Source organism: Coffea arabica, chromosome 11e (genome assembly GCF_036785885.1).
Source record: "Coffea arabica cultivar ET-39 chromosome 11e, Coffea Arabica ET-39 HiFi, whole genome shotgun sequence".
NCBI lineage: Eukaryota > Viridiplantae > Streptophyta > Magnoliopsida > Gentianales > Rubiaceae > Coffea > Coffea arabica.
This window is the reverse complement of record NC_092331.1, coordinates 46,714,724-46,739,842: the sequence shown is the minus strand read 5'-3', so window position 1 is coordinate 46,739,842 and position 25,119 is coordinate 46,714,724. Positions and strand designations below refer to the sequence as shown.

The 25,119-nt window shown below is 33.9% G+C and overlaps 1 long non-coding RNA gene and 1 other non-coding gene across 2 annotated transcripts; one reads left to right on the top strand and one right to left on the bottom strand.

Moving 5' to 3' along the window:
* Positions 1-3,077: 3,077 nt before the first annotated feature.
* On the bottom strand, positions 3,078-7,453 carry LOC113719734 (uncharacterized). Its single transcript, XR_003454994.2, has 3 exons — positions 7,058-7,453; positions 3,534-5,890; positions 3,078-3,443 (listed from the first exon to the last, which is right to left on the bottom strand). It is a non-coding gene; the product is annotated as an uncharacterized lncRNA (long non-coding RNA).
* A 10,108-nt stretch (positions 7,454-17,561) lies between these two features.
* On the top strand, positions 17,562-17,722 carry LOC113719785 (U1 spliceosomal RNA). Its single transcript, XR_003455030.1, has one exon. It is a non-coding gene; the product is annotated as a U1 spliceosomal RNA (small nuclear RNA).
* Positions 17,723-25,119: the final 7,397 nt, after the last annotated feature.

Sequence of the window (25,119 nt, the reverse complement as noted above, 5' to 3'; positions counted from 1 at the left end):
TCCCAATTGTATCCATTAATTGATGGAAAATTTTGGAAAATACTTGGGTATCCATTGGGCTCAAATAGCAAGGGCTCCGTTTGGATTAGCTGTTTTTGAAATATTTTATTGTAACAGTGTATATGAAAAATTTTTACTATAAAATTTTTTTGAAATATTTGATATATTAATATGGATGGGATGTTTTTTGAGTTATTGTATATTACTGTAATATTGTATTTGAAAAACTTGTTTTTTGATAAAATAGTCAATCCAAACGGAGTCTTAGATTCAAAAATTATCTTTAACAATTTTTATAGTCATACCAGCGAATATAATCTAGCAGTCTTCTTAGTCATTATCCACAAGAATTTCCAACATTTTCAGTCAGTTTAGACCTGTCATCCTTGGACAATGATGAAGATAAATATTCAACACCCTAAGTGCCTTGGCCATCTTGATATATGTTGGAATATGGTTGTATATCTATCTTTTCGTTTATTTGTTAATCCAATTTTTGGTGGGAATCCTGAGTATAAAGCACTTGCATGTTTATTTAATAAAACTAAAAGAAATTTAATAAATAAAAAATATTAAAGTTATATAAAAAAATAAAAAATGAATTAAAGGAAAAAAATATGTAGAAAATAGATTTGGGTATTGGGCGGGATCAATCTAAACTCATTCCAAAGTGATCCCCCCCAAATTAGTCCCAGAACACATATGGGTAAGGTTGGGTCCAAACTCATATGACTTGATTCCATTTCAAACCCCAACAATTCCCGCCCATCCCGCCCATTTTGCCACCTCTATATATTTAAATACCATTCTAACCTAATTTTACTTTTAAAAATAAGCTAACACTTGAGCCACTTTCACAACCACCATGACTCGTTTTCGAAGCAATTTCCAGCAAGAAGCTTTCAGACAACACACCCCCCCCCCCCGGGGGCCGCCGCCGCCAACCCAACCACACCAAAAAAAAAGTACCATTAGCGTGTCTTAGGAATATAAACATTAAACCAGGATAGATTTCCCACATCAGTTTTGCATGTCAGGAATGTGTACAGATTTTCATGTCTTACCAATCGAGTGGAAGTTGGCCAACTCTCTCCCTTTCGCATACCGTATATGTTGTTGTTTACCTATTACCGACATCTACATTAACTAAAACCCCAACTTTCTCATCGATCTCTGACACAATTTGTTTACATATGTAACGTCCTTACATCTTCTAAGTTTTTTGAGTCATAACAATTGGTACCTTCCGCTGTAAACTAGTGAAGATTCTAAGCACCAACAAGAATTTATTTGGATGAGGGGCAAGAGCGGTCATCAAATGGACCGCTCCTGAGCTGTTCACGGCAAAGATTTGGCCAAAAAAGTTTGTACGCTCCAAATCACTTCTTGTATCTCATTTTTAATAACGTGTGTGAGATCCATAAAATTTTGTTCTAAAGTTACACGTCGTGCAAATAAAATTACGCCGTGTGCAAACAAAGTTATGCGGTGTGCAAAATGCACAAAACCGCTTTATACTAGTTGGAAATGACCTCGGGAACTGTAGCTTTCTTACGGTCCATTTATATGTTTACTCGTTGAGAAGAATCAAGTGGCAAATGTTATGCTTCTTCCGGGGGGATCATTTGAAGTGTCAGCACTTAGGATAAGATCGGGACCATTTGATTGATGCCCATGATTGACTTTTGGTTTGAGTTGGCTTCACTCCTCAGAAATGCTATCAAAAGATCGAGGAATATTAAAAAGCCATACTAGGTTGTTAGAACGTTCATATACCTACTAGGGCTACAAATGCGCCGTATCAGGCTCGAATTCGATGGGACTCTCAATGTATAGTTCGAACTTGAGTTCGAATCTAATCGAGATCAAAGAAATAAAATAATTCTTTTTTTATACAGAAAATAATAATGGCACGAAAAACCTACATGTAATTTCACTGTTAATTTAACATATGGTATTCGACAAGCCAACGGACAAAGCATCCCTATACTCAAAGCCGGACTCAGACGAACTTGCTAAGTCAATTTGAGTTCAAGCTTTGACTAAGTCGGTTCCCAGTAACTCAATTTGCTCGTAACCTTTTATAAGTCCATAGAAGTGGAAAGGGACATTCTTGTAATGCAAAGTCCATGAGTCAACAATTTTTGGTTTCTTGAAAACTCACTTGCCAATTCCCAGTAACTCAATTCTTTTTTTTTTTTAATGAACCTTGTTTATGTTCATAGGATGCAAAAGGGCGCAGTCTTGTAAAGCAAAGTCCTGAGTCAACAGTTTTTTGGTTTCTTGAAAACTCGCTTGCAAATTCCAAATAGACTCTCTGAGAGTGCTGATGGTTGTGGATATACGGTATATACCACACGCAAGTAAAGATGATGTAGAGGGTCGGACGTAGTTTGAGTGTTTCAGCATACCGTAAGCTACTTTGTCACTGGTGGTCAAAGAAACAGACTTTCCACTCCTGGGAAGATTTTGGAGCAGATAATTCGCATTAGCATGGCGAGGTAAGCACTTCGCCAAATGAGTAAAGAAATTTTAGGTGTAAGACTTGGTAAGAGGTATATAAGGTCACAGACTCATAGGTCTTTCTACCCAAGAGCCAAGATTAATGAAAAGGCAGTGTTAACTGCTAAGATTGTCCATTAATGAACAGTGCAATTTTGCCCTCTTCTGCCCTCTTTTGACTCCTCACTAAAACGGCAACGGGTCTGCAAGACTATCAAATGTAACGTGTGGCTTTGTCCAAGGGGAAAAAAATGTAAAGAAAATATGCAATTATATCAAGGGTATTTATACAAACTTTTTGACAACGTGTATGATTAGATGCATAGTTATTAAAACCAACCGGCAAGAGGACCGGATCGATGGGTCAATGGTTCAACTATCGGGTCATTAGTTGAACCACCGAGTCAAAGTATATAATAAAAAATATCTAATAATAATATAATTAAATAAATATATAAAATTATAAATTACAATTTATAATAAATATTGAAACTCGCACACAATGTGGAGATTCTGGATAGCTAAGCAATCAAAGTTTCAAAGTTTAAATTTCAAATTCAAAGTTCAAACCTCAAGCATTCTCATATGATAGTTCATACTTCAAACTTTTCAACATACAAATGTTGTCTAAAAGATACAAACATTCAAAGTTCAAACATGGCCATGATGAACAATCAATTCAGCAAATTAGTACCACCAAACATAAACTGATAAACATAAACAACAACAATGCAGCTTATCACTTCAATAGGTCATTCATTGTTCATCACTTCATGTCCATGGTTCCCAACTACTGTCGAATTCAATACCACCAAATTCTTCAGCATCACCAAAATTTGACACACCACAGCCTTCATTAGGATCATTTCTTCCATCATTCTCTTCATCATGAGTCTCATCTTCTTCTTCAGTATCCAGTTCATCCAAATTTAGAGTTTCATCTATATAAGTAGCACAAACCAATGAACCATACACTCAAAAATGAAATGGATGAATATAGAAATTCTACATTCTATAATAGTATAGCTCACACTTGGCTGGTTGATAGTAAATGCAGCTATTTCATTCCTAAAAATTTCTAATTCAGCTGCTGTCAACTATGAAGATTCATCATCCAAAATCCAAGTTTCATTGGTGTTGAAGTCCTCAGAATCAATAGGATCATAATTTCTTCCCCTTGCATTTCTATATACAAAATGCTAAAAGTAGTTAAACAACAAATGTCATCATACTAAAACAAAAATCTGATTGCAAAAACTAGTTTACCTTTGTTGTAATCTTAAATTTTAGTGCACATAAACCAAATCATTTTGTCTTTGACGCTCCCATCTATTTCTCTTCTTTGAGTGGATATGCTTTAACAAACTCCAATTCCTTTCACAACCAGAAACACTACAAGTTCGACTTAGAACACTTATAGCTAAGTTTTGCAAATTAGGTGCACTACTACCATAACTTGTCCACCATTCATCTATTAAAATAAATAAACAAAAATTCAGATTATAGCATTATAGTATAATAGGAAAAAACATATTATAGTATTATAAAATAAAATTTCTTTGTACCTGGAAGCATGACATCACGATCTCTATAGCAGATACTCTACAAAAATCACTTTCAGTTTTACGAAATAATTTCATTTCTTTTGTCAGATTACTCATCAGATCAGGATTTCCATAAGAATACCTCTCAAGCACATCCAAAAGTCCTGATGTCGTATGCCTATGCTTTTCCAATTCAATAGAATTATATTGATAACAAGGATTGAACCAAAAACCAGTAGCATGGAGATTTTTGTGAAGCTAACTATCCCATCCGGAGTCGATTATTCTCAAGTAAGGGTCAACTATTTTATTTTTTCTTGCAAATCTTGTCAATAGCTCTTGCCTAGCTCTATGCATAGCAGCATACAAGTACCCCATTGCAGCGCTTTTGTCACTATCAACAATCCTTAAAATCCGAACAAGTGGCTCTGTTAATTGAACTATTGTAGCACATTCTTTCCAGAACATTGAATCTAGCATAAGATCCACAAATTTTTTTTGCTTTACTATCCTTAGCATATTCTGAAAGAGTCTATTCTTTTGAAGTTACCATAGCCCCTAGAGCATCTTTTTACACTAAAATACTTTGCAGTGCAATGAAATTAGTAGCAAAACGTCTAGGAGCAGGCCGAATAATTTCTTTTCACCCAGTGTATTTTCTCATCAAATGCAATGGATAACAATAATTATATATATATATATTTGGTTATTTTAGAAAAAGCATGCCAACAACTTTACTCACCTCATCTAACTTGCCTATATGATGCAACATTAAGTTTAAGCAATGGGCAGCGCATGGAGACCAATAAAGTGTCCAGCAGCAGCATAATTTGCAGCATTGTTGGTCATCAAGTGAACCACATTTTCCACCCCCCACATACAAAACCATTTCTCTAAATAATTTACGAAACATCTCTACAGTTTTTGAAGTATTAGAGGCATCAACTGATTTCAGAAATACAATTCCTCTTGTGAAATAAGCTAGAAAGTTGCTAAGGGTTCTTCTTTGCGAGTCAATCCATCCATCAGCCATGATAGTGCATCCAGTTTCTTTCCAAGTTGTACGAAAATTGTTAACAAAATTATTGATTTGTTTAACATTTTTTGTCTATAAATAGCCCAGCATATCATAGAAATTTGGAGGTTTGTAACAAACTCCAAAAGAACAAGTAGCATCAAACATTGGTTGGTAATATGTAAATTTCACTGCATTGAAAGAGATGCAAGCATCAATTATCCACTTTGCAACTGCCAAGTCAACCTTTCCTTTAGCCTCTTTGCTTTGTAGGACGCTTTTGATGGATGGTTGTTCTAGGCGTGAAAAAAGTCCCTATTGTTTTTCCCTTTTTATGTTGTTGAACCACATTTTTTTCCTTTGAAACTTCAGCAGTGGGAGGCAGCTAAATCTCCTGAATATCATCTTTATCTTGCATGTATACTTGCTCTTCATGTATTCTCATATTTTGGCCATATAAGTCACTTCCCCTTAAGCGTGCTTGTAAGCTTCTTTTCTTAGTTTCTAGAGCTTTCAAATTTTCCAGCATTTCACATCTAATATGTGCCTCAACCTTCGGACAAGGTGTTGTCTCCCCTTTTACACCCGCAAGATGTTGTTTGAATTAATGGATACCATCACCTTGAATTTTTTTTCCACAGTGAATACATATCAAGCACTTAACTTTTTTGTTTGACACAGAATCCTCTCTACAATGCGACCAAGCAAGATCTGTCTTCCCCCTTGTTAAGGATTGAGTTTGTGAATTTGAAGTACTCAGTGTTGGTGTTGAACTCAATGTTGCGGCTGTGTCTGATGGTGTTTCTCCAATGGAGTCCATTACAAATACCTAAAAAGTAAAAACAATTAACAATTAGCATTCTGTTTGTAGCATATATTGGTAAATTGTATCTACTAGCTCGCATGTAGATTATTAAGTTGCATATGGGATTCTTTTTTGTTTAACTGTGAAGAATAGGCAGCTTAAATTGATCCATTTACATATCTTATCTCATGCCAAAATATCATAGTTCAAACATTACATAATTTGTCCATCATTGTAAAAATGCCTATGTTGTTTCACTTAAACACCAAAACAAAGCTATTGGATTTTCTGTCAAGTCCTTTTCTAGATTCGTATAATTGAATTGAGGTTTTATTGTGGTAGGCTTAGTTGCTTATCAACCATGTAGGTAACTTTGAAAAGTGTGGCCGTTAAAATGCATTTTTTAGTCTATGCTTACTAAATATCGAGTCAGTGCATCATAGCTCCAGCCAAACAACAATTAAAGACTTTTTCTAAGTTTCTAAATTCCAAACAACAACTCAAGCAATAAGTTAGCCAGCCAACGTAGATGCATGAAATACATACATCTATAGAACAAAATGCCAACAAACATAGATGATCAAATACCAAGTAAAGATTTATAGAATCAAAGGGAGGTTGATGTTACTGAAGCCAAAAAGGAGTCTTAGGCAAATTCTTTCTTTTAAACTCACCCTGCCCTCTCTACCATTCTCACTTCATAAACTTTCTCTGCTCGTTTCATTTTACACCTCCCTAAATCTCTTCTTTTTCATCTTTCTTTCTGTTTTTTTTAACACTACTTTTTGTATTTTTATCCAATTTCTTGACATTATCCATCCTCAGACTCTATCCCCTGCATATATCCATCTATCTGTAGTGCCAATTCAATTTTTAATTTTCAGCTAATCTTGGTTATAAACTTATCTTTCCACTAAAATTCAACAAATAAACAGAAACAGGGGAAAAATGACTGCAATAGATCACTAAAAATCATGTGTGGAATATTAGCAGTTTTGGGTTGTTCTGATGATTCTTAGGCCAAAAAGGTGTGGAATAAGCTTCAAGAGGCAAATTCAGCTCTCTACAAGAAGTAAAAGGAGTCTGAGGCAGTGCTATAGGAGAGACAAAAATCTAGAATTTGAGAGGCAAGTAGCTTCAGTGTACCATTAATTAAAGCTAAAAAATCTACATGCAATATGGATTAATTACCTTCAAGGCTTCACCGATAGCTGCTGCAGAATCTAGAATTTACAGAATCAACGGAGCTCAGGGCTTGGGGGAGAAGCAGAGAAATAAAGGTCTATCGTTTCAGCAAATTGGAAAAGCTTCAGCAATTGGGGGAGAAGCAGAGAATCAACGGAGCTCAGGGCTTGGGGGAGAAGCAGAAAATTGGAAAAGCTTCAGCAATCAGCAGGTCAAGGCTTCGTTTCAGCAAACATAGCAAAATTGTTGTCTGATTTGCTTCTTCATTTCTTCGTATGTTGTCCATCTCTGTCAGTCGCTGGAGATTTGAGAGAGAAGGTGAGAACTAAGAAGTGAAAAGAGAGAAGTCAGAAGAGATTTAAGAGAAAGAGAAATCAGAAACCCTTAATTCTCAAATTCCCAATTCCATAATTGTAAATTGTAATTCTCAGATGATGTGATGGTGAAAATTAAACAAATTGGATAAAATGGTCATTCTGTAAATATTACAAAAACCCACCGGTTTAATAAATACTAGCTAGGTCTGGCGAGTTAACGGTTCAACCGCTCTAGTCAACCCATTTCGAATGAGCAAGCTGCAACTCCGATCCAATTACAGAATCAGTCCAATTTTATGTCTAGTCTATCGGTTTGACCGGTTCGACCGTCAGATCGGGTCAAATTTCATAATTATGATTAGATGTACACAAAAAATAAATAGCAGAGAAGCCGATATAAATATATTCTCAAATTTACAAAATTGCACTGTGTTTGTTAATTATTCATTCTAGTGTGCCCTTTTCACACATTTTCCAATGTAATAAGTGAAATCATCACCAAAAGATGCTATGAAACTACGAAATAAGCTTTATCAATTGTACGAGACAATTGTATGAAAGTGAAAAGAAACTTTGAAGAAAAAAAATGTGTGATTTCTTAAAATTTTAAAAAAGGTTGTGCAAGTGGCTTGCAAAATCTATGTCTAGGAAAAAAAATCCACTTTCTGCACTTTGTTGAAGTATTTCCCTCAACTTCTTTTTTTTCATTATTTTTGTTGGAACAATTGTTTGAATCACTCACTATACAAGGATATTGTTAGGATTCAAGCGCGGAACAAATAACTATTGAGATATCAAGTGCACAACAATTTAATGAAAAATAAGCCACAAGCATGAAAGATAGACTGACACACAATATTTAACGTGATTTGACTCCACCATTGAGCCTACATCCACGGAGAGAAACCTGTTTTTTATTATGAGAAGAAAATCCTATACAAGAATACAACTTAAACCCAAATTCAACCCTTTTATACCATCTCTCATCTCCCTAGAACCCTCTCTCACCACCCCATGTATAAGACTACATATTGCTCTTGTGTGCCTTTTGTGTGTCTCTTGTGCAATATGCCAACCCATCTATTTATAGAGAATATTATTTAGTCAAAAACCCAAATAACAACAGGAATCCAATTTTAATTCCTAGACTTGTATGGAATATGAAATAACTTCTAATTCTAAACAAAATAGGAAATTTCTTGGCTACTATTTCAAGTAACTAAAACCAATTAGGAAACTAGTTACTTCCACGCAAAACAAGAATCCTACCTAACAGAAATTAAGCCAATATCCTAGATATCAACATCTTGGAGTTGCAAGTACTCTTAGATTTCCATCCCGGATGGCATTAGCCAGCAAGTCCCGGGGATTGCCTTCCAAATAATTTCTCATGAAAGCAACTATAATTCCACCAACATATATTATCGTGGGTTCTCTGGACATCCCTTTTTGGCACAGGCAATAGATGGACTTCATTCGAATCCCTAGAGCGCCATCATCTTGCATGTCAAATAACAGACAACCAATGGGTTATCCGTTGGAGTTTGATATTGATTGCTGATGGATAATTCAATAGGATTTAATAAGAAGATCATAAAAATCCAAAACTACTTTATATATATACGTGTGTGGGGAGGGGGGGTTGAGGGTGGGGTGGAGGGGAACAATTGTTTGAATTTCTTTTGGATATATGCTGAAATTGGAAATAGTGGGAGATATAATTTAAATAAAAGCCTGGAATGAAGGTAGTTGGGATTAAAAGTAGAAGAACATTGATCTAACTTTTCATATCTCATGCAAGTTCTATGGCTCTGCTCATGTTTAAGTGGGTAGAGGGACACCCGACGTGTAATCCGAATTGGCGAGCAAGAGAGTTTAGTAATGAAAATAAAAACTCGTAGGATTACCCAATAGAATTTGTTAAAAAGCTCTCGTAAACTGGTTAGGATTTGGTTAAATGCACTTTCGAGAGTTCCTGATCCCCATCCCTGCGGTTCTCTGTCTCCCTAACCCTGCGGGGATGAGAAACCACAAGCCAACAACAAACAGAGGCCTAACATTACAGAAGCAGATGTCAACCAAGTGTGATCAGTTTAGGTGCTACTTTGCTAATTTCAACGTTCAGGTTAGACATGTTAATATACACCTCTTTTGATCACTTAGCATGGTAGTGGTTTTTTTTTTTTTGGGGAAATTTGCACTGGGAAATTGGAATTGCACGTATAGATTGTAGTTTTTATGGGGTATTTTAGAACTGCTAAGACTTCGTTTCCTGGCCTAGATAAATGTCATAACAATTTCTTAAATACGTAACTGCAAACAGAGAAAAGAAAAAAAAAATTTGTTCCAGGGAGTGAGTGATAAAACATGGATAAAGAAATTTGAGATTTTCGCTTCGTCTGGAGTTTTACGTGTTGGAGAAACCCATCTGATCAATTTTAGTGTAGTCGAAAGCATCTAAATTCTCTTTTTCTTGAAACAATTCTGAAACTTCCCTCTCTTTCTATCGGTTCAATTAAATATGGGACCATTTCTCCACTTTCTGAGAATTAAGTAATCTTCTTCAATAGCGTATGCTTCAAGCTTTCAACACAACAATTTCTTTTCTTCTCTGTTCTTTCCTTATTTCTGATGCGTAGGTTGTCATGTTAACCAACATCATCAACGTAGGGAAATCACTTTGTTTTTTAGCTTATTTTGTTGGATTGGATTGATATTTGACTATTGGTCTTACGAATTTGGTTCTCTTCTAGGTACCAAGTAAAACATCCAAGAATGTTTCACAAAGCCTTGGAACAAAACCGATATCCTCACAGTCTTTGTTGCAGAGTGAATCTGATGCACCATTGTAAATCTGCCCTGAATTAGGTGAGTTTTGATAGGTCTTTCAAAAACTTGTCTGTTTTTGGGATGGCATGGAGCAGATTGTCCATTATGATTTGTCAACTGTCGATCCTCTTTCTCCTCTTAAGCTTTCCGTGGGGAGCATCATCGGGGACGCACGTGTCTTTGATTCTGTCTTGAATCAAAAACTTTGATTCTCAAAATTATTAAAAATCACCATCATTTCCCTATTCTCTTATACGCCAGCTAGTTATTAGAAGCCTCCTATCACTTTCATATCTTCTATCATGGTACCACTCTCTCTATTATTATTATTTTTTTGTCATCTATGTCATATCCCTGCAATCCCCTTTTTTCTTCCTCCCTTCTCCGCCCATCCTTATAACCCATATTTCTTCTTCAACATTTCCTACTATTTTTCAACCCCTCATCGTTTTCTTCCCTCCCTCCTCCCCCTTTACCTAACCTCTAAATTCATATCCCTGCGACTCAATATATTTAACTTTACCTATCATAATGAAAATATAAATTGAAAATTAATTACAATGGTAGCAATTATTAGTATCTAAAAATGGAAATAAAAAACTGATAATATCTATAATATCCTCAAGTACTACAATCAATATATATATATATATATTAACATATCAAATACATATTTACATATGAAGACAGCAATAAGAATACATAAAATAATTAATGATACCAAAAATTATCCTTAGTGTTTGGATTTTGCACTCTTAGTCAAATCTAATGTCAAATTTGGGCCAGATATATACAAATTAAGTAGTATTTTAGGGTTGAATGTTCTATATCTTTCTCTTAAACTATAATGTTACTTTTTTAAAACTTTTTGGTAGAATTGGTGTTGCTATTATCATTATTTTTTTTTATCAAAAATGAATATTTCAAAAAAAAAAATTCCACGTTAAAAGGCTAGTGGTTAGGAAGAGAAAGTAAAAGGATAAAAATATTTTGGCATTCTAATCCGGTAACCCTTTCTGGACTCAGATTATTGTGTGGGCTCAAATTAGATAACTATGTGGGCTCAGATTATTGTGTGGCTCATGTATGTCCCCCGGATGTCCGCAACTTTGAGTTATATTGCTCAAAGTATGTTTCCTCAAACATTGCGGACTACCATCTATTTTTCTAAAACATTTTTTTCATAGCAACATAAATTAGCAATGTAGCACAACTTATCGCGTCAATCAAATGCTTCAGGTTAGATAGACATATTCCTTTGCATGACTTCAAGCGCTCTTCAATATTACACGACGACAAGCACAATTGTTCATCAATAGGTGTCATCAGCAATAGGAGCAAGCATAAGAAACTTGATTTTTATGAATTTCTGCACAATTCAAATATTGATACGAATTTAAATAAATCCTCCCAACTAGCATTTTCTAGCCGAGTGTGCTGCTAATTTTACACATATATAAACAAAAATTTTACACATACAAACAAAACAAGCAAATATGTTAAGTGGACTCACAAATAATATATTTATTATTATGTAAACATATTACCTTACATTTATCATGTCCCCATCTCAATTTCTTGTACAAAAATCTAAATGTATTTGGAGTTACTCAGAAGATAACACTATTGCAAGGATATGGTGGACTAATTATCGGTATTTTATGATGATGGTGCTTAAAATCTCTCTCCCAATCTCAAACTGGAAATGCTTCATTTTTTCTTTTCTATATAATACAGGAAAACCGGTTCAGGCCAATTCCATGTACTGTAGATTCTAAAAACTGATGCACTAGAAAGTCGCAAGAAAGTGTGCGATAGTGTTGGCGAAGACGTACAACCATAATAGTAATAGTAGTACCAAAAAAACATCTGAACATGCTTCCCCTTCTCATTTACATATTACCTTAATATGTAATATGTAAACATATTACCTCACATTCATCATGTCCCCATCTCAATTTCTTGTACAAAAATCTAAATGTATTAAGAGTTACTCAGGAGATAACACTATTGCAAGGATATGCTGGACTAATTATCGGCATTTTATGACGATGGTGCTTAAAATCTCTCTCCCAATCCCAAACTGGAAATGCTTCATTTTTCTTTTCTATGTAATATAGGAAAACCAGTTCAGGCCAATTCCATGTACTGTAGATTCTTAAAAACTGATGCACTAGAAAGTCGCAAGAAAGTGTGCGATAGTGTTGGCGAAGACATACAACCATAATAGTAATAGTAGTACCAAAAAAACATCTGAACACCTGAAATAGTTACACTCAATTTAGTCAAATAAAACATCTTAGTAATAGAAAAAATAAAGGCAAATTTGGACTAGGATGCAAATAGATAAAACATATATAGTCAATAAAAAAATCGAATAATGAAATAAATAGCAGTATAGTAAAATTGATGCAAACAGATGGAAGAAGAAAAGGCGAATCCAGGCGAATCCAAAAACTTTGTCATGTTCTTTCACCACTAAGAACATACGATTCCACCTAAAGTAGAGCCAAGATCTTGCACAAGATGAGAACCTTTTTAAATTAGAGAGTTTGATGAATAATGCACGTACATCTCTCACAAAGACATACGTGAGAGATATAAATACTATAGTTTTTCAAATATTAGTTTTTCAAATATTATAAATTTTTTTCAAAAAGTACTCTAAAAGGTACTCTAAAAAGTAGTCTAATTTTTTTTAATGTTTTACAAATATTTCAAAATATATTCTAAAAACTCTACTACTTTTAAATATTCCAAAAAATACTCTAAAAACTCTGCTATAGTAAAATTTTTCAAAACACCTCCAAAAATAGTTAATCCAGATGAAGTGTCAGATTTGGAAACTTAAGAGACTTGTTGGAAGTCAAAAGTTTCTGAAATATTTTTGACATTTTCCATCCATTGAAGGGGTTTAATGGTATCTTTTAATGTTCATGAATGTCCATAATATGTGAAATAATGGCTAAATAACTTGTGACCCTTGGATTGTCCTTTCACTATAAAATGACAAGTCTCTATCACATTAAAAAACTAGAACCTTGATCATATCTTTGTAGAGCAAACTTGACATTTGCTATTAAGTTTCCCAAAAATCTTGTTGTATGTTAGAAGTAATTTGTTATAACCCTATAGAAAATACTATATGTAGTAGGGGTAAATGACACCTTAAGAATAGTGTCAAATATGCCTTATGATCATCATTTTCATTCCCACTTTCTAAGTGAATTTTGTATTTCTACACTTTTGTGTGCTTGAGTATCAATTACACCAACAGTTTTATTCTTCAATTGGAAGCACTCTAGCGGAGTCCAAGTACTTGGGAGAAGTAAGATCATGTAAAATATATAATGATTTTCAGTGTGGAATTTAAAAAAAATATGGAGATGTGAAGTGAAGCATATTAGAAGAATATCTAACATGTTTTAACTTATGAGACTCTTCTTCCATGGACCCTGAGACCCTCACCGTGACACCCTCTTCTTTTCCTTCTACAAAGAAATGAGGAAAGAAAATTCTACATAATATGTAACAGGTTCTATAACATGTTTATATAATAGTGATCCTTCCAAGGGAATGCGAGTCAATCGTGCCCCTATATTGCATCTAAGTTCTTCAACTCCTACATGGCACTGACGCCCTTGTGTGTGTCGGTGGTTTCTGGGTTGCAAATGCAAAAGCAACCGAGATAGTAGTGAAATGTGTATTATGATTCTCTAGCCGACAAGACCAAATGATGACTTTGCCCTCTATTCAAATCTTCGAAAAGTGCATAATTGAGCTAGAAGAATAATTGTATTTTATGTAACAAATCAAAATCATTAGACAATGGGGATTTGCTTGGTTAAGTGCTACTTAACAAATATTCATTTATAGAATATAAGAAGCATTAATTATATGGATACATGTCAGATATATGACACATAAGCAAAATTTTGAACTTAAAATTTAAAATTTGCTCATGTATAATTCATCAAATCGGCATAGTGTATACATTGACAGTATATATAAAATTTATTCTTATATTAAGTGAAACAATCATAAACCTCAAGGGAAATTTTTTAAATTATCCCACAAAAATTTCCAGCTTTGAACATTTTGGGGGTTTCTAACTTGCTGCCGAGCACACTAAGCCCGACTGCCCAATAGGTATAGTTTTATTGCAAAGACAAATGCAAGGAAACCTCACGCCTGCTAGCCAAATGCAAGGAAACCTGTCATTCTTTTCAATAATGCTATTTCAAAGACTCTAAGTACTATGAGCCATGGGGGACAAGCGGACAAGACGACTATATGGACCTCGCGCCATGTAACATTGAAATTTGATAGGATCAACGAATTAATATAGATCTACCTCTATAAATATTATACGTGGCAAATATCATGCTTAATTACATCCAATAGAGATCCATGAGACATCATGACATAAATTAATCAATAGACTTTCTCCATGTACAATACTACAATCTGGGTTTCCGGGATATCGATTGATGCACCAAGCTTTCTCCACGAGCAACTGTAACGAGAGATCTTCTGTACTCCAAGCTTCCAGCTACTTGACTAGTATGATTGTATGTTTCTTGCTCTGAGATCAGTCTATCAACAACTACAGATGCAAATTCAATCACGGGTTGCTTGAAGTGTATAGTTTAAAATCTCTGAAAATTTTTTTGAGATTACTGTAAGTAAAGTTGTTAAAAAACTTGTAGTAGACAAATTTAGCCAAAAATTTGCTTGCCAAACAAGGCCATAGTTTCTTCTCTTTTCAAGTGATAGCATCATCTGGCTCTTAGTATTTTGTTATTTCCATGGTACCCTCACATCTCATATCAAGTTCATATGTTTTAATTGGGATGATAATTACTAAAATGAAACTTTTCCTCTTCCAAAGTTCACTATACTATATTATAAGACAAAAATGAAAAAGGAGAAAGAGAAAGGTCATTGCAATTCCACCATTTATTTTATCATATAGTCTAATTAATGAAAATATAAAACTAAAAATTGATTACAATGGTTGCAATTATTAGCATCTAAAAATTCAAATGAAACTGATAATATCTATAATACCTTCAAGTACTACAATCAATATATATATATATATATATATATTAACAAAGGAAATACATATTTACATATGAAGACAGCAATAAGACTACATAAATAATTAATGATACCAAAAGATATCCTTAGTGTTTGGGTTTTGCATTCTTATTCAAATGTAATCATGGTCAAATTTGGCTCAGATATATACAAATTAAGTAGTATCTTAGGGTCGAATGTTTTATATCTTTCTCTTAAACTATAATCTTACTTTTTAAAATTTTTTGGTAGAATTAGTATTGTTATTATCATAATTTTTATCAAAAATGAATCTTTCAAAAAAAAATTTCCACGTTAAAAGGCCAGTAGTACTTTATATTTATATTTAGTGATTTCATAATTTAGATTTCATGAATGGTACCATTCTTAATTTTTTAAATCCATGACATTATTTCGTTTCATTTTTGTTTTCTATTTAATTTCGCCATTTTACTTAGAATTACTAAGTTAAAAGATAAAATATTATCATTTACTTTTTTTACTTTTACTAAGTTTGGTAATGTTTTCTCTTTATTTACCCTCCCACTAATAAATTTCAAATCAAATTCCTATATAATTGGAGCCACTTCTTACTTATTTAAATTAGAAAGGCACGAAAGCCACTTCTTATTTAGAAAAATGTTATTTGCACTCCATTTTTTTATAATTTGCAATTCCACCATTTATTTTATAATATAGTCTAATTAATGAAAACCATATGATCAAAATGATTATGGAAGTGTGAATAACAAAAATGAGAGTGTAAATAATATTTCCCCTTGCTTATTATTTAAATTAAGAAGGCATGAAAAGGATGTTATATTTGTTATCTCTTCTTATGATCTTATAGAAGTCTTAATCGGAGTAGAATTGTAAATAACACATTGCAATTAAGAAATGTGATGAGTTGAAGTTTAAATAGGATAACATGCGCATTAACTAACAATTTGTAATGAAATGATTTTAAAAAATAACCAATTATTTCAAATCTAGAGAGTAGATGTGGAGGTTTGTTGCTAAAAACCCCTTCTCAAATTTGGTAAATAGTGGTTTCTAGTGAAATTATGTTGTTATATCTTATTATTGGCTTGGAGGAGTTTTAATTGGAGTGAAATTGTTAATTGGAGGAGTATTAATTGGAGTGGAGTGTTAGTTGGAGTAGGATTCTTATTTAATGGAAACTTAGTGGTGTGTTTCAGACGTGGACATGATATATTTTACGAAATAAATTAAATGTAAAATGTTAGAAAATTAGAATTGAGGGTGGGAAAGTGTGTAGAGGCTTATTGCTAAAAAAACCTTTTCAAATTTATATAGATATAGATATAGATAGCGGTTTCTAGTGAAATTGTGTTGTTATATCTTATTATTGGGTTGGAGGAGTTTTAATTGGAGTGAAATTGTTAATTGGAAGAGTATTAATTGGAGTGGGAAGATGTGTGAAGGAAGGAGTGTTAGTTGGAGTAGGATTCTTATTTAATGGAAACTTAGTAGTGTGTTTCAGACGTGAACATGATATATTTTACGAAATAAATTAAATGTAAAATGCTAGAAAATTAGAATTGAGGGTGGGAAGATGTGTGGAGGCTTATTGCTAAAAAACCCTTCTCAAATTTATATAGATATACATAGATAGCGGTTTCTAGTGAAATTATGTTGTTATATCTTATTATTGGGTTGGAGGAGTTTTAATTGGAGTGAAATTATTAATTGGAGGAGTATTAATTAGAGTAGGAAGATGTGTGAAGGAAGAAGTGTTAGTTGAAATAGGATTCTTATTTAATGGAAACTTAGTGGTGCGTTTCAGACGTGAACATGATATATTTTACGAAATAAACTAAATGTAAAATGCTAGAAAATTAGAATTGAGGGTGGGAAGGTGTGTGGAGGTTTATTGCTAAAAAATCCTTCTCAAATTTATATAGATATAGATAGTTTAAATATTTAACTATGTTTAATTTAATGGTCCATAACCCCTCTATCATTATCCAACGGTAAATTTTACTCGTGAGTGTGATACCTAAAAGGGGCAGTAGAATCTCGATAAAATTGGAACTCAAGTATATTTATTGATTATTAATTGGATTTTCTTTATCTTTTTTTTATCCGAAACGTAACAATACTTGTTAGTTCACTTAGTTGTTACAAGCTAGGAGTTAGGTCCCACAATACAGAATAGAATGACAAAAGCATTGACGAAAGCATCGTCCCACATCGGGACACACAGGAGACAGCAAGCCTTGTAACGTATACTTAAATATCCGTGGAAGCTACTTGGAAACATACTTACCTGGACGGGGTCAATGGGTGATCAAGAAGCCCATGGCCTAGGTTGGTGACCTCCATTGCACTTGGGAGGGGTACCTGCCTAAGGTCAGCCCAAGTTGGTTGAGCCTACGTCATAATTTGTTGTAGCGGGGGCCTGCGTTCGCGCGGCCCCTGCCCAATGCTTAATTCTAAAATATTTTCTTGTAACTTTGTGGGCTTCAAGGCTCTTAATTGCTAGGCGGAGCCTATGGGTCCTAATCATGAGAGTTAAATACTGTTTCCTAAAATATCTTTCTATTAAATGGAGTATGGCTAATAAATTAAATAGAGTATAATTAGGTTATATTTAATAATAATTTACATTAAATAAGGATATTTTAGAGAAATTATAAATTAATTATATATATACATTCATCAATTAAAAAGTGGACTATAATTTAATAAGAAGGAAAACAAGTTTATTAAAGAAGGAAAACAAGTCTAGGGCATTTTTACAAATTAACTACATCAACATTTTTCAATTGAAGATTGGATTATAATTTGAGATGGATATAAAAAGAAAATAAGTCTGTCAAAAATGGGATGGAGGGAGTATAAATATTAGTTTCTTGTTGGAAGAAATTATGTGAATTTAAATGTAGGAGAGCACACATAGAAGGCAGCTTTAACAAGAAAAAACCAACGTCATTATTTTGTTTTGTCAATTATTTAACCAAGTAATAATCTATATGCCATAACTTATTCAATATGATTTCATCAAGGGAATGATATATTAAATAAAAAAAAATCAAAATATCCTGGTACTCTAAGGACCTGTGCTTCTTTGCATAATAGAGTTAAAGTTTACGAATAATCCCCTTCTGATGCTTGCAACTTGCAAGAGATCCCAGAGAAATACCGCGGAACGCATGTGGTCTTGGGGGCGACCTTCTAACACTCAGCTCGCGTAACGATGAGACAGCATATAGTAAAGGTTTGAAATCCATAGGTAGTGATGGAGCCGGGATTTTTTTTTAGAGGTCAAAATTTTCTTAATATGCTATGTTTAAAATAATTTTCATCCATTTAAATATATAATATCTAAAAAAATTAAATATTAACTTTAATTATAAGTATATATATATATAAACTCTTATAATAAAAATTAAAATTATAAAAAATTAGGGGGATCAACCTTATTTTACATATATATTTATATATTATAAATTAAAATTTTTAAAACTTAGGGGGAGTTTTGGCCCATCAGCCCCTCCTTAGCTCCGTCATTGTCCATAGGTCCTTAATACAAACTACAAGAAATGTAGGTCCCATTTAAATTGAATAGCTACAAATGTAGAAATAATCACGCCCATGACGCCACTGGCCATTTGGTCCAGTAGTCATCACCATTAAAGGTGATGCTGGAGGTCAGGGGTTCAATCCCTGTCTCCCACAAATTTGTCACAATTTGTGACGGTCTTAATTGACGTCTGTACAATACATTAAATTATTGAATTATTAAATATTGAATATAATACATTTGAGTGCATATTACATTCAATGATAAGTGAATAGTTTATCACTTAATTTTGAGAGTAAGTTTTGTCTAGAAAATTCAATGTCACTTAATTAATTCAGATGTCCAATTTTTTGTTATCAAACAGTTTGAATATATTAAAATCTAATTAAGTGTTGAATTGAGTTATCAAATAGAGCTTAAGATGAAGAAGGAACTGTTCATAAATGACGTGCGTATGCATCGTAGTCCATCATTTGGTCCAGCTCCGGCCCTCAATTTGTAGGCAATCAAACACTCAGCATTAATCAATCCAACTCCAAAATAAAATAGGGTCAAAAGGCATTCACAACTCAAAATTAACTTAATTAATACTCACCTCTAAACATGTTAATAGACCAAATCTTACCCAGATCCAAAATAGATCCAATGTATTTGAATAGGATCTGGGTTTAATTTCTCTAATTTAGATCTCACCCAAACCCAAATTCTATCTGTAGATAAGAAAGTCTTGGATTTGGATTGGATCTCATATTCTATGATTTATATTCAAATTCAATTCCAAATTAGACCTTATCTAGAGCCATATATAAACAAATTATGTATACATACATATATATATATATATATATATATATATATATATGATAATCTAATATTCTATGACTATTGGATCGAATATAGCAAGACTTCATGATTATTAGATTAAATAATATGCTCTTAATCTAAGAAAACACCATCTAATTTCACCTATCTATTGCGTGTCTCTATCTCCGTACCTACAAATATCCATTAGGTACCTAAACTCACGAGGATCTGGGTTCGGATTTATTTTTCAAACCCATAAGAGTTTCAAAATCTGGGTTTGGGTGTAATTAAATTTAATAGGTTTGGATTTAGATCAAAGAGATCCAATCCAAATCCTATCCATTGACATGCCTACCTACCTCCTTATGTTTGAACGGACACAATGGCTTAATATCTTGAACTTTTTTGACTAATTTTCTGACCTTTAATTACATAAAAGTGGCCAATATTTTGTGAACCAAGACCCGATTTAGCCAGGCTCGTCTACTCCAGCAAGTTGAATATCCACTGAAAATCAATAGCATTTGATAGCAAAAGGGAAAGCAAATCGATGGAAAGGGATACAAGTTTACAATAGCCAGGTTGTGCTTTAATTATAACCACCATTACTCTCCATGCAATAAAATGACGAGAATGGTTACAAAATGATCAAGAATCCATATAACATCTCATCACAACACAAGAAAATGACTCCCAAACCGAAAACTATATGGTTATGGTTGGATTGCGGTCTTGTTTTGAATAATCTAAATAGAGATCAAAATATACAGTGTAATCCTTGAGAAACAGACATTGTGATGTAGGCCAAAGCCAGTGTCCGTTACATTCTTGTTCGGTCTATTAAGCTATAGTGATTATCAAATCAACAATTACCTTTTGTGTCGATGGAACGTGCATGAAAAAGTTGCATAAAAGAATCAATAACATGGTAAGTCGCAATCGCTTATACAAGGGAGATAGAATCCACATATTTTCTTCCCTTCAATCCTCAGTTTCTTCTTCACGTGATCATTAGAAATTTGTTCCAAGGATGGATGAGATCAACGTTACCTGTTACGTACGTTTGAAAGTTCTAAACTTACACTTTATTATTTTGTTTTCAAAGAACTTTGATGGTTTAATCTTTATTACATCAACAGTACATGTATTAGGTTAATTAATGTATACATGAGATTCACTATTGTACAATTTATCAGTATATCAAAAATTAGTACAATTATCGTTTCCGTAAAATTAGTTATCACAAATATTCCATAATTTTAAACCCTTCTTTGAAATAATAACACACATCGACACTAAATACTGTGCATCGTCGTGCTAACATTCCCTTTACTAATTTGACAAAAACTCTTTAATGTTTTGAATATCACTCTTAATCTACTATATTATAAATGTACAATTCATATAAATAATAGAATCGAAGTTATTTAAGATTCTATTTTTATTAGAATTAAATCCTAACTGAATTTTAATTTTAATAAACAGCTATATATAGCCTTCGCATTTGTCTGGGCTGAAACCAACTAGTTTCTTTGCCAAATCATAACTGATGTGCGCCTCTTGCTGCTGTATATTACCAATGATGGAAATTGAGTCTGAAGGAGCGAAAGCAAAGCATAACTTACCCTTGGAATCAACTGGGATTAGGCAATTTTTCGACTTCAACGACCACGTTTTCCCACCAGCAAAATGAAAAACCTTCACTTCATCAGGGATAGAGGACAAATCATAACATGTATCAAGTAGAGAATAACCACTCATGGGATGTAGGTTCTTAGCATGCTTAGCAAATGTGTCACGCAGGGACTCATATGCCCGAGTCACTACTATTCTCGAGTCAACCATAACTCCTCCGGTTCCGTCACTTCCAACTGAAAATTCGAGGGTTGAATCGGCAATTTGTCTCCCTAGCACTAATTCTCACGAGATCTACATAAAAATATATATCAAATTTCGGGTTATGAACCATTGAAATAATGATTGAGTCACGAGAGGGAGTTGAATTGAACTTGAGAGTTGAAGATGGATGGGAATCCATATCCACGAGACAATACGAAAACAATGTTGCTTTAATTTGTAAAGGAAATGACAGTGATCTAATTCTTAACCCGGTTAAACCAACTGAGCCAGAAAACTACCCTTCATTATCATGCCTGCATCCGACAGCAACATTGCTAACTGAACCGGACCTCCCAAACGTCACCGTTTCCGTGTCAAAGTTCCGTAAGACACGTAACAATGACACGTGTCATCACTGCAACCGTTGATATGAAGGGAATTACACTGCCGGGAAGAGCATGATAGGGTATTAAAAGTGGATGATCCGGACGGGTTAAAAATCAGGTCAAACTATTGGTGACAAAAGTCACAAAGGCTGGCACTGGAGCTAGCTAACGTCGCTTCCGGTATCTATGGACATGAAGAATTCTTTAACGGGTTAGCCCAACCCGACCTGAGCTAAGTACTCAAAGGTTCCCTGGCTTTCCCCTGAGGTTATTGGGTATTACAGGTCCTCGGGTTGGATGAATCTTTGATGAACAGTTTGAGAAATAGAGAGTTGAAGCTCGTAGTTGATGGAGTTGACTCGAGTTGAGCCGGAGGCGAGTTGGGATATTGTGAGTGCAGAATAGTTTTGGTGGTGGGATTTCACCACAGAAATGTGTGGATGGAGAGAAACTGAGAACACGGATGAATTGGCCGCAGTGGCGGTGGTGGCAGTAGTGGTGAGGCACGGAGGAGTTGTTTTTTAGAAGAGTTGAAGAGTTTTATGAATGAAGGCAGCCGCGCTAAGGACTTGAAAGTGTTGATTTTTTTGTTGTTGTTTTTGAGGAAGAGAATAAACAAGAGACGAGTGGCAGATGGAGAAGAAGAGGATTAAAATGAAGAAGATGAAGGAGGAGGAGGCATTGCATATAGAGGGTGTTTTAGTTGGAGCCATGGGGGAAGTTTCTTGTTTTCTTGGGACAGAATGCACAGGAGGGAAGCAATGAGAAATGGACTTGCCCCTCTTTTTTTTTTTCCCTCTCTCTTCTCTTATTTTTTTTAGACTAAATGTGTTAAAAATAACAAATCAGTAGATTTTATTATTTTTATTTTTATGAACAACCATATCACGATTGTTCATGTCTTTTTTTTATTGTAGAATTTGCTCAAAAATCAAGTAATACTTGTAATTAAAACTTATCAGATCAAAATTGTTATCAGATATACAAAAAATATTTTTTTTACCTTATTGAAGCATCTATTATAAATGCAGGGGAGGGGAAAAAAATAAAAGAAAAATACCCAGAGTTAGTAAGCAAAATGTAAAATCGGTATGTATGATAATTCATAATATGCAAGTAAAGCACAAGAATAATAAGGCACTGGCCTCTGGAACAAACATTATTGCATGGCTCCTGTAAATTAAATTTCCATCCTGATAGTGATAGTAGTAAAAATTCTTGTATGATATGTCAAAATATCCTTAAACAGACATAAGCAACAGATGCAAAAGATTCACATGCCGCAGACATCCAACCTAAAAGTAACCTGAGTAGGGGCAATTAGGGATCATGAAATTGGAGCCAATGACCAAAGTTGGCAAGGTACTAAGGCAAAATTTAGAATGGTGCCTCACCTAAGCTCTAGACAAAACCTAAATGAATTACAGCCCATGCCACAACTTGAGTTGATGGTACCGTAGCACAGTAATGTTAGGATGGACAAAATATATGACAAGTATATGTACTTATGGAGCAAAGGATGCCTTACTGCGGCTAATCCCCAAATGTCAAACTATTTCTTTTCAGCCATCAATACCAACACATACCACTTTGAAACGAAGAATTGTAAGTGCTTATATTTAGAAGTGGCAAAATGGATATATGGATCATAATTGATTTCGTATAAATGGATCATGGATTAAATGGTCCAATCCATTTAAAAACATATAATAAATGATTGTGTATGGATTGGATGCAAATGGATGATGGATATCCAATCTTTCATTTAAAATTCATTTAACTAACACAGCTAATTTCTTTAACTAATACGCAGCTTAAAATGAGACTCCTAAGTTAATTAATAGGATGAGTTTTGATAACAAAGAAGAATAAAAACATAAAAAATGAAAAAGACAATAAATAAAGCACGTAAAAATTTGGAATTAATACGCTGATTGAGAAGAAACCTTTGACCGCGCGAGTTGGAAGAGCTAAATAGTGTGTCTTGGACTTGGAGTATTTACTCAGCTTCATAAGAAACAGTAGTACTACCAAAACATGCTGGGTTTGGTCGTTGCCTTCTTAAATGGATTTAGATGGATTGAGTGGATTATCCACTTAAAACCATCAAGACAATTGGTTTTATTTGGATGTCCATTAATGTCCATCTAAATTTTTTCGGTTATCCAAAACTATTTGAGTGAGATGGATATGGATGGTTAAATGGATATGGATCGAAATTGCCACCTCTACTTATGACTAAATATGCAAGTCAAATATGAAACATCAAAAGAAAGATATGAAAAGTGCTGTACCAATCCAAAAAGCTTAAATACACAAGTTAAAGATGAAACATCAAAACAAGATGAAAAATGAAGTTCAAATCCCAGAAATTCTAAGCCAAAGTTTTGAGTGCCAAAAATTACTAATGAGCAACTTTTGATCAAACTTTTATTTCAGGCTATTATTCTTTACATCAATTGCCATCACCATGGAGAAATGGCACTTGGACTACTGTATAAACCTCCGTTGGGAAGCGTCATACTTCCACATGAATGTTATTTTAGAAGCCTTACTGCCAGGACTTGAGTGTTTCACATTAAAGACTTCAGCTCCTGGATCCAGTGGATAGTCAACTGCTTCAGAGGTATCCAGCTCGCAACTGATTAGCCTCTGGTCTTTGCCCGGACTACTGCTAAGTTCCCTGGCCTTTTCTAGTACAAACTGACATATAGGTAAGAAAATGATCAGCAAAGGAAGGTTAGTACATTGGTCAAGTTAATCTGCGTAAATATGCTATGCAATGAAACAATATTTTTAATGTGCACAAAAGTTATTTAATTTTCATGCTACAAATCATACGTCCACATGATTGCAGTTTGAATACATCGATAAAGAGGGTATCACTAAATTTATATACTAAAAGGTAAGAACAGCTTACCTCTCTTAGTCTGTCATGAATAGCCATGTCCTGCACAAGAATAATCCCATTAGGAAGTATAGTTTGAAAACAAAAATTAAAGGGGAGATTATAGATTCAAAAGAATATTTAATGAACTAGATGATGGATAGAAGACCAAACCTCGACTGGTAGCTCATCCGTAATCTTCGTCTGCAAAAGAATTGAAACTCAGAAACGCATGCATAGAGAAGAGAGAAAAGGGAGGGGAGTACATAATTTCAAGATTTTTACGTCCATTGTCGAATAGCATCACATAAAACTCACAAACCAAATAAAGCAACAAAAAAAATATTCATAGAACCTTAGCTAAGTGGTTAAGAAAG